At 39.0% G+C, this 9,453-nt stretch overlaps 1 non-coding gene across 1 annotated transcript; it reads right to left on the bottom strand.

Annotated features, from left to right (window-relative positions):
* Window positions 1-3,866: 3,866 nt before the first annotated feature.
* Window positions 3,867-3,973, bottom strand: LOC133258684 (U6 spliceosomal RNA). Its single transcript, XR_009740142.1, has one exon. It is a non-coding gene; the product is annotated as a U6 spliceosomal RNA (small nuclear RNA).
* Between the last annotated feature and the right edge of the window lie 5,480 nt (window positions 3,974-9,453).

The raw sequence follows: 9,453 nt of genomic DNA, 5'->3' as shown, positions 1-9,453 counted from the left end.
AATCCTGTGGACAGATGGAGGAGCCTGGTAGGTTTCAGTCATGGAGTCGCAAAGAGTTGGACACAACTGAGCGACTTCACTTCACTTCACTTCATGAAAAAGGCAAAGAAAGAAAAGACTTAAAATGCTCTTTCATCATTTATGCAAATATCTTTCATGAAATTATAAGCCCCTCTAAAACAGAGACAGCAACTCTTTCTGGATATTATCTCTGGCACTTAGCACAGTGTCTTATATACAGTAGATGCTCTTCCAATTATGCTGAGTTGACTTGGAGTCCTTTTAGAATAAAAGGACAACATTAGAAGTGGTAATGTAGCCAAGGATGGAAGAGAGCCACCCAGCATAATCTGGAGGGCCAAAAACTAGAGGGGTGAGTCTGAGCATACACTATCATCTTGATGCTCCCTGAAACTCTGAGCACTCAGCTGCTCACCCCTGAGGTGGTGCTAGTTAAAGCATCTGCCTGCTAACACAGATAGATAAGGTATGCTAGTTGGATCCCCAGGTCAGGAAGATCCCCTGGAGGAGGGCATGACAGCCTACTCCAGTATTCTTGCCTGGAGAATCCCACAGACAGAGGAGCCTGGCAGGCTGCAGTCCATGGGGTCGCACAGAGTTGGACATGACTGGAGCGACCTAAGTCATGCAAGCCTACAAGTGAAATGCTCACATTTTAATTAGGGGTAGAAAAAAAATACACATCAGATGATGGAAATAAAATGAGAAAAATAATAATAATAAAAAAGTAAATTTTCAAAGTAAGTGTTGGTTAAGAGTGAAGGGAAACTACCTAGTTAATCCAGTAATATGTGTACTGGATAATATAACCATATATATATTAAATATATATAAGTATATATTATATATATATATAATATATAATTACATATTATATATTAAATTTATATATTATATTAAATATGTTATATATAATATAACCATATATATTAATATAATAATATAACCAGGAAAGTACAGATCAGCTGGTCACAACATTGCAAAGAATAACACAAAACAGAGTAACGGAACATAGGCATGGTAAACAAGAAGAGAGTTAAATATCAGTTCGAAATTTCTTCATTATTCTCAGGGACTAAAATATTCACACTAGCTACCGGGGCTCCATTCCTAATCAGTTATCACATATGTTATTCTATGCTTAGTTGCTCAGTTGTATCTGACTCTTTGCAACCCCATGGACTTCAGCCCGCCAGGCTCCTCTGTCCATGGGATTCTCCAGGGAAGAATACTGGAGTGGTTTGCCATGCTCTGCTCCAGGGGAATTTCCCAACCCAGGGATCAAACCCAGGTCTCCCACAGTGCAGGCAGATTCTTTACTATCTGAGCCACCAGGGAAGCCACCAGGACATTATCACATAACAGGTAACATAATGTCCATATCCATGTTGTTACTAACCTTGAGTTTCCTCTACTCTTTCTGAGTGTCTCAACCACACTCAGGGCTGTGCGTAAGCTCCTCTCCGAGGAGGTTCCCATCTTTATCCATCTCACATGACTCTTCTGAGCTCCACATACATTGCCTCCTGGATATCTCCAGTTTTACTCCACAGACATTCAAATTCAACATATTCATCACTGTACCCCCAAGTCCTCTTCTTCCATATGCTAATATTAGTAAAGATCACCACCGTTTACCCAAATCAGAAACCTAGAGATGATGCTTGACTTTAGCATCTCTCAGATTCTCTCCTCACGGTATCATCAGCTTCCAAGCATGAAAGAATCTTTCTCCTGTGTAACTCTTACATCTGTCTCTTACATCTAATATAACTGACAATGCATGGTTAATGTCTGGGCTCAAAAACTGTTCCTATCTCAGCTGAGTTACTACACGTCTCCTGACCAGTCTTCTCAAAGGAAGAGCTTCCTCTCACCCCAACCCAAACACACTCCTCCACCTTACCAGAGTGACTTTCCAAAATGCAAGTACCTCTCTCCACTCACTCACTTTTAAATGCTTCAGTGTCCAATAGTTTGGGTTAAAGTCCCTCCAGCTTTTGGATTAAAGTCTTTACTCTTTTTTTTTTCCATTCAAAAAATCAACCAATGTTTATTGCATCCTTTTATTTATTTAAATTAGAGGATAAATACAACACTGTGATGGGTTTTGCCAATACATCCAGATGAATTGGCCATAGGTATATATGTGTTCCATCCATCCTGAACCCCTTTCCCACCTCCCTCCCCACCCTCTTCCTCCAGGTTGTCACAGAAGCACTGGCTTTGGGTGCCCTGCTTCGTACATCAAACTCCCACTGGCTATCTGTTTTACATATGGTCATGCATATGTTTCAGTGCTAGTCTCTCAAGTCATCCCTCCCTCTCCTCCCACTGAGTCCAAAAGTCTGTTCCTTATGTCTGTGTCTCCTTTGCCACCTTACACATAGGATCATCGGTACCATGTTTCTAGATTCCATATATATGTATTAATATATGGTATTTGTCTCTCTCTTTCTGACTTACTTCACTGTGTAATAGGCTCCAGGTTCATCCACCTCCTTAGAACTGACTCAGATGTGTTCCTTTCTATAGCTGAGTAATATTCCATTGTGTATATGTACCACAACTTCCTTATCCATTCATCTGTTGATGGCCATCTGAGTTGCTTCCATGTCCTTTCTGTTGTAAGTAGTGCTGCAATGAACATTTGACATGAAAAGCCAAGCTATGGCTTCTTTCTGATCTTCCCCAATCCCCATGCTCTGCCAATGCTTCAGCCTTAAAAGTGACCCTCCCCCATTGCCACCATTCATTTGCTGACATTCTTCTATTGATCTAAAACACCTTGTCCAGTTTTCTCCACCATAACTAAATCTCCCTCATCCTTTGAAAATTCAGCTGAATCATGACCTCCTTCTTTTCTAATCCCTTCCCTCCTTCCACTAAATTACAGGGCTCTTTCCTGTGCTCATAAAGCACCCTGTGCAGGCAGAGGCATAAATTTACTATACTGAATTAGGATTCCCAATTTCCTGTCCATATCCCTCATTAACTATGAGTTCCACAAGTACAGAGGATTATTCATGTCTGTACCGCCTAGCTCTAGAACAATGCTTACTGCCCTGCAGATGTTCCATCAATGATTGTTTAGCATGTAAATGACAGAATGAGTTTCCAGGGATAGGACTAGTTTGCTGCTGCTAAGTCGCTTCAGTCGTGTCCAACTCTGTGCGACCCCATAGACGGCAGCCCACCAGGCTCCACCGTCCCTGGGATTCTCCAGGCAAGAACACTGGAGTGAGTCGCCATTTCCTTCTCCAATGCATGAAAGTGAAAAGGAAAAGTGAAGTCGCTCAGTTGTGTCCAACTCTTCACAACCCCATGGACTGCAGCCTACCAGGCTCCCCCATCCATGGGATTTTCCAGGCAAGAACACTGGAGTGGGTTGCCATTTCCTTCTCCAATGCACGAAAGGGAAAAGGGAAAGTGAAGTTGCTCAGTCGTGTCTGACTCTTCACGACCCCATGGACTGCAGCCTTCCAGGCTCCTCCGTCCATTGGATGTTCCAGGCAAGAGTACTGGAGTAGACTAGTTTAGTGGGAAGGAAATACACTGTCTACTTCTACATTAGAAATGATTTACTAGAAAAGATTAAGAAATGAATATTTCTTGTGTAACTGCTTATACCCAGCATTAGATCTATTATTTAGGAGCTAAGGTGAGAGAGAAAGAGAGATTGAAAAAGAAAAGAGAGACAGAGAAATCTGTTTGTACTTCATCATTTGTTTACATGTTCCAAAAGTCTCCTGTTCAAGACAAGATGGTTAGGAACAGAGCTGGCAGACAGGAGCTTCACAGGACCAGTCCTGCTCAGAACTCTAAAGCCAGCAGGAAATTTTTTTTTTAATATGGAATGGTTCATGGATTTGCATGTCATCTTTGCACGGGGGCCATGCTAATCTTCTCTGTATCATTCCAATTTTAGTACATGTGCTGCCAAAGTGAGCACAATCAGCAGGTCTTAAAGTGGAGAAGAAATATGTGATTAAAAAAGAAATCAATCTCTGTACCAAAACAATTTTATAAAGGTCAATATACATTTGCTAAAACCATCTGGATATATTTTCAAGATGCTATTTAAAATTGGTTTTAGCTGATGATAAAATATGAAGCCATGACAACCTTTTGTTTTATGTTTTATTTTTAAAATAAATGTAATGTATTCAAGCTAAAAACAAAACTAAAAGTAATTCACCCATATCTCCCACCTACCATCCCCCACCTCAGGCAAACACCAATCTGTTGTCTGTGTCTGTGAGGGTGGTTTTATACACACACAGTTTTTACATGTGGAATATAATAATATATATTTATATAAAATATATATTTACAATTTTATTATGTATTTATGTATTTAGACTTCACATTCCACATATAAGACATCATACAGATGGTATTTGTCTTTCTCTGACTTATTTCACTTAGCATAATGCCCATAAGGTCCATTCATGTTATTGCAAATGGCAAGCAAATTTTTTTAAAGTATTATTGACTTGCACTGTTTCAGATGTACAACAAGGTGATTCAGTTATATATATGTATATATGTATGTATATCGGAGAAGGCAATGGCAACCCACTCCAATACTCTTGCCTGGAAAATCCCTTGGACGGAGGAGCCTGGTGGGCTGCAGTCTATGGGGTCACTAAGAGTCAGACACGACTGAAGTGACTTAGCAGCAGCAGCAGCAGCCTGTATGTATATGTGTATATATACATATACACACACATACATATATGTATTTCAGATTCCTTCCCATTATTGTTTATTACAAGATATTTAATACAGTTCCCTGTGCTAAACAGTAGGTCCTTGTTATTTATCTGTTTTATACATAGTAGTGCGTATCTATGGAGAAGGCAATGGCACCCCACTCCAGTACTCTTGCCTGGAAAATCCCATGGACAGAGAAGCCTGGTAGGCTGCAGTCCATGGGGTCTCTAGGAGTCAGATACGACTAAGCGACTTCACTTTCACTTTTCACTTTCATGCATTGGAGAAGGAAATGGCACCCCACTCCAGTGTTCTTGCCTGGAGAATCCTAGGGACGGGAGAGCCTGGTGGGCTGCCGTCTATGGGGTCGCACAGAGTCGGACATGACTGAAGTGACTTTGCAGCAGCAGCAGCAGCAGCAGTGTGAATCTACAATCCCAAATTCCTAGTTTATCCTCTACTCCCTTTCCTCTTTGGTAATCTCAAATTTGTTTTTCATGTCGATGAGTCTATTCTGTTTGTATTATGTTTTTAGAGTCCATATATAACTGCCATCACATGATATTTGTCTGGCAACCAATTTTTTAAAGGAAAATAGAAGACAAACTAAAATGTTGCTGTTTTGTCAAAAGAGGGTATCATATATGTGTTGAAACCAGTATGAGTTCTAAAGCATTTGCAGAGTCTACAATGCAGAATTAAAATTTCTTGTTCCAGTTAGAACTATTAAAATAAGGCAGTCCCCCCTATTGTCCCCAGAATCTCTTGCAGCGCCCCCTGTTGGTTTGGAAGTCCATCTGATAGGCCCCTATGCTTATATGCTGCCAATTGTCTTTGGCACAGAAATACTTTGTTCAGGCTGCCTTGTCCAATGGCACCCTCTAATTCAGATCTCAGACACAACATTAAAACTTACCAGTTCTGTATTCCAATGCCTTAAGCTGTTTCAGTAGTGTAATCTGAAAGAAGTTCCAACTAACGGCCCTGAACAAAAATCCAGCGGACTTCAAATCACAATATATAAGTAGCAGCTTCCTCTACCCTTTTAACTTAGATTAAGCAAGCATTGTTCTTTCATTTTTTAATTTCAGCCATTCTTGTCTAACCAAACTTGTTCTCAATTCAGCCATACAGGCATTACTGTATGAACACATTCATTCTATGCCCCCTATGTTCCTAGACATTCTACCGAGCTTGGGCTAAGCATGTACTCACAAGACTATTTCTGTTTGATCAGATTCTGGCTAACCCAGCAATGATAGGCAAAGAATGAGACTGGACTCTGTGGGAGAGAGAGAGGGTGGGAAGATTTGGAAGAATGACATTGAAACATGTAAAATATCATGTAAGAAACGAGCTGCCAGTCCAGGTTCGATGCACGATACTGGGTGCTTGGGGCTAGTGCACTGGGACGACCCAGAGGGATGGTATGGGGAGGGAGGAGGGAGAAGGGTTCAGAATGGGGAACACATGTATACCTGTGGCAGATTCATTTTGATATTTGGCAAAACTAATACAATTATGTAAAGTTTAAAATAAAATAAAATTAAAATAAAATAAAAACATTAAGGTGAATAAACAGTAAAAAAAAAAAGCTCAACCAATGAGTCTGACTAACCGTGTGTTCCCCAAACTTCATGATGGTTATATGCATGTGTACAAAATTACTACTTTACAACTTTTCAGTCTTTGGCTCTTTTATCTCTCAAATATATCAAATAACTGGAGATTATGAATGCCGCATGGTATTAACAAGCTGCTCTTATTAATATCAAGAATGGTAGCATCCTTTTACTTTCTCAGAATAGTGAATGTTTGTTATTCTTGTTTTGTTTTTGCCCTTCAAGTGAACAAAAGTAAGTATTTCCTATCAGTTTTCTTTCTGATCACTTAACTTTCCAAGAAATTGTAAGGAAGCTACTATTCTAATACACTGGGCAAAAGTGTTTTTGTTTTGTAAGTTGACTAAAAAAAAAACCTCTGAAGATTTCTTTTTCAAATTTTTCTAGAATCATCAGTGGAAATTGGCAACACAAGAAAAATCATTTGCCTAAGGAAATGGAATATCCAAACTATGTGAAATTTTAACATTCTAGGTACTTTCCAAGTATCTGAGGTCCACAGGGTTTGCAGCTCATGTATTCTGCTGGCAAACTTTGGAAGAAAAATAGAATTACAGGCACTAAATGAGAGAATTTTTTAAGTGAAAATAAAGGAAGATCCCATAAAAAGCTCTCGGTTTTCTACCTAGAATTTTTAAAAAATATTGTCTACATTTTTTTGTGTTCATTTTTCCTACATATGGTTTGAACAATTGGTCTCATTTTTAGTTTTACTTAAATGCTTAGTATATTTATATGGAACATGTTTCATTACCCATAAAGAAACCCAACAAATATTTGTCAAATTGAATTAAATGGGCTTATATTATAATATTCCTATTGAGGAATACACCTGACTTATCTTAGGCTACTGGAAGAGGAAATGGCAACCCACTCCAGTACTCTTGACTGGGAAATCCTGTGGACAGAGGAATTGGCTACTGTCCACAGGGTTGCAAAGAGTCCAACACTATTGAGCAACTGAGCATGCAAGCATCTTAGACTAACTCATCTATGTCAATCTTTTACTATAAGTAGATACTTTGTATTATTTCAGAGAAAAAAATTTTAAAGTAACAAATTTTTCTATGTTTCTGCATTCTTTTTTTTCCTTTTCTATCCAAAAAAAAGGAGAGAGACTTGAAATAAAGGTGAGGATATGTGAAAGGAAAGTTAAATAAAAACTGATAAAGATGAATTTCTAAGAATCTACTTTATCTTCAGTAGGACCTGTATTTTTCTAACTTAAAAAAAAAGTAGTAGGTTTATCCTTTATATTGGTTGGCCCCTTCTCTAAAACTTGTGTCTTTCTGAAGTTGTGAGAAGTATCTAGATTACAATGCTAAAATCTATATAAATTCTAGCTGCACTGCAGCCAACGTCAGCACTGCCCCTCAGTCTTCCATAAGCAACAACTTCTCAGCAAACGTAGCGACTGCACAATTCTGGATGCTTCCAGAGTCCCCATGGGCAAGCAGCTGCAGAGGGTAGTACAAGTAGAAGAGTCAGTCTCTCTGAAACCAGAGGGGAAAAGGGTGCTGATAACTGTTTGCATTCGTGAGAACACCTTTCCTGTCCAATTTCTTAGCTTATCTTAGTCTTTTTATATATCCTTCACAAAATGTACTTATGTATCAAATTTTTGTATTACAAGAAAAAAATACCACTATTCAAAATGATCTGGTTGAATACTGAGGGGAAAGTATTAGTGATCCAGTTAAAAAAAAAAAAAAAGTCAGTCACTCAATTAACACAGTGGTAAAGAATCTGCCTGCAATGCAGGAGACTCAGGTTCAATCCCTGGGTCAGGAAGATCCCCTGGAGAAGGAAACAGCAACCCACTCCAGTATTCTTGCCTGGAGAATTCTATGGACAGCAGAAACTAGTGGGCTATCCTCCATGCAGTGGCAAAAGAGTTGGACACAATTGAGCAACTAACACTTTTAACTTTCAGCTGATAGACGTTGATGTGCAGCAGAAATCAACACAACATTGTAAAGCAATTATCCCCCAATTAAAAATAATTTTTAAAAATTAAATAAACATGCACTTATTCGACAAATAGTTCATGAGTGCACAGTGCTTGACTCTGTGCTGAGCATGCAGTTTTGAACAAGACAGAGAGAGTTTCTGATCTAAGGGGGGCATGGGTGATCAAATAAGCAATTTAACAATCAAGTGTGGCAAGATATTACAAAATAAGCTTTAAAAAAGTGGAAAGGAAAGGAAAGAGACAAACAATATTATCATGAAAGATGATGCAAAGGAAAGAACTTCTCTTGATATTTTCAAAATCGGTTTAAATGAGAGAGGGGACAAGAATTTTAGAAGCAAGCCTTCTAACTTTGATCTAGTTTTCTGTCTACTATAAATAGCTCCTGTCATCGGGCAACCATAAACTTCCTACTGTACTTGAATATCTGTTCTCTGCAACACTAACAGGTGATACAGCAACAATATGTAAATTAACCAAGAGAAATGGAGTACAAAGGCTATATTTGAAATTCTACGTGCAGAGCTAGTCTCCTGGTGACCTTTCTGTAGAAAAGCAAACAGATCTGCCTCAGAGAAGGAGCCATGCACACACCAAAATCATCCATGCTACTCCATCTTATCTTTTTTGATCTGAAAGAAAACCCTCAAAGGGAGACAGACTCTACAGTAAATGTTGTATCAGAAAGTCAAAATGGCACAGTGAACAGGAACATCAAAGGCTGTAATGTTGTGTAAAGATAACCTCCCTCACATATTTTCAATTGCACAAAACGATGACTGTGAAATGTGTTTATTCTTTAATAAACTCACTTCATGGGCTGTTGTATGCAGCAGGCCAATGCTGTCTCTTTTCATTACTTTGCTTTTCGGGGCCCCAAACCTAGATGATATTTGTGTTTTATGTTTCATATCACTTCTACATTAGGAGGGACTTCCCTAGTAGTCCAGTGGTTAATACTCCGGGCTCAATGCAGGGGGCGCAGGTTCCAGCGCTGGTTGGAGAACTAAGATCCCACATGCCTCTGGGCATAGCCAAAAAGTAAAAAAACAAACAAAAAAAAGGCCCACCATAATGGTCAACGAATCAAGTAGGCATAGAAGAATAAAACAGGCTTTGTGG

The sequence above is a fragment of the Bos javanicus genome, chromosome 12 (genome assembly GCF_032452875.1).
Source record: "Bos javanicus breed banteng chromosome 12, ARS-OSU_banteng_1.0, whole genome shotgun sequence".
Classification (NCBI taxonomy): domain Eukaryota; kingdom Metazoa; phylum Chordata; class Mammalia; order Artiodactyla; family Bovidae; genus Bos; species Bos javanicus.
The sequence above is the reverse complement of the archived record's forward strand: the minus strand, read 5'-3'. Positions and strand labels throughout refer to the sequence as shown.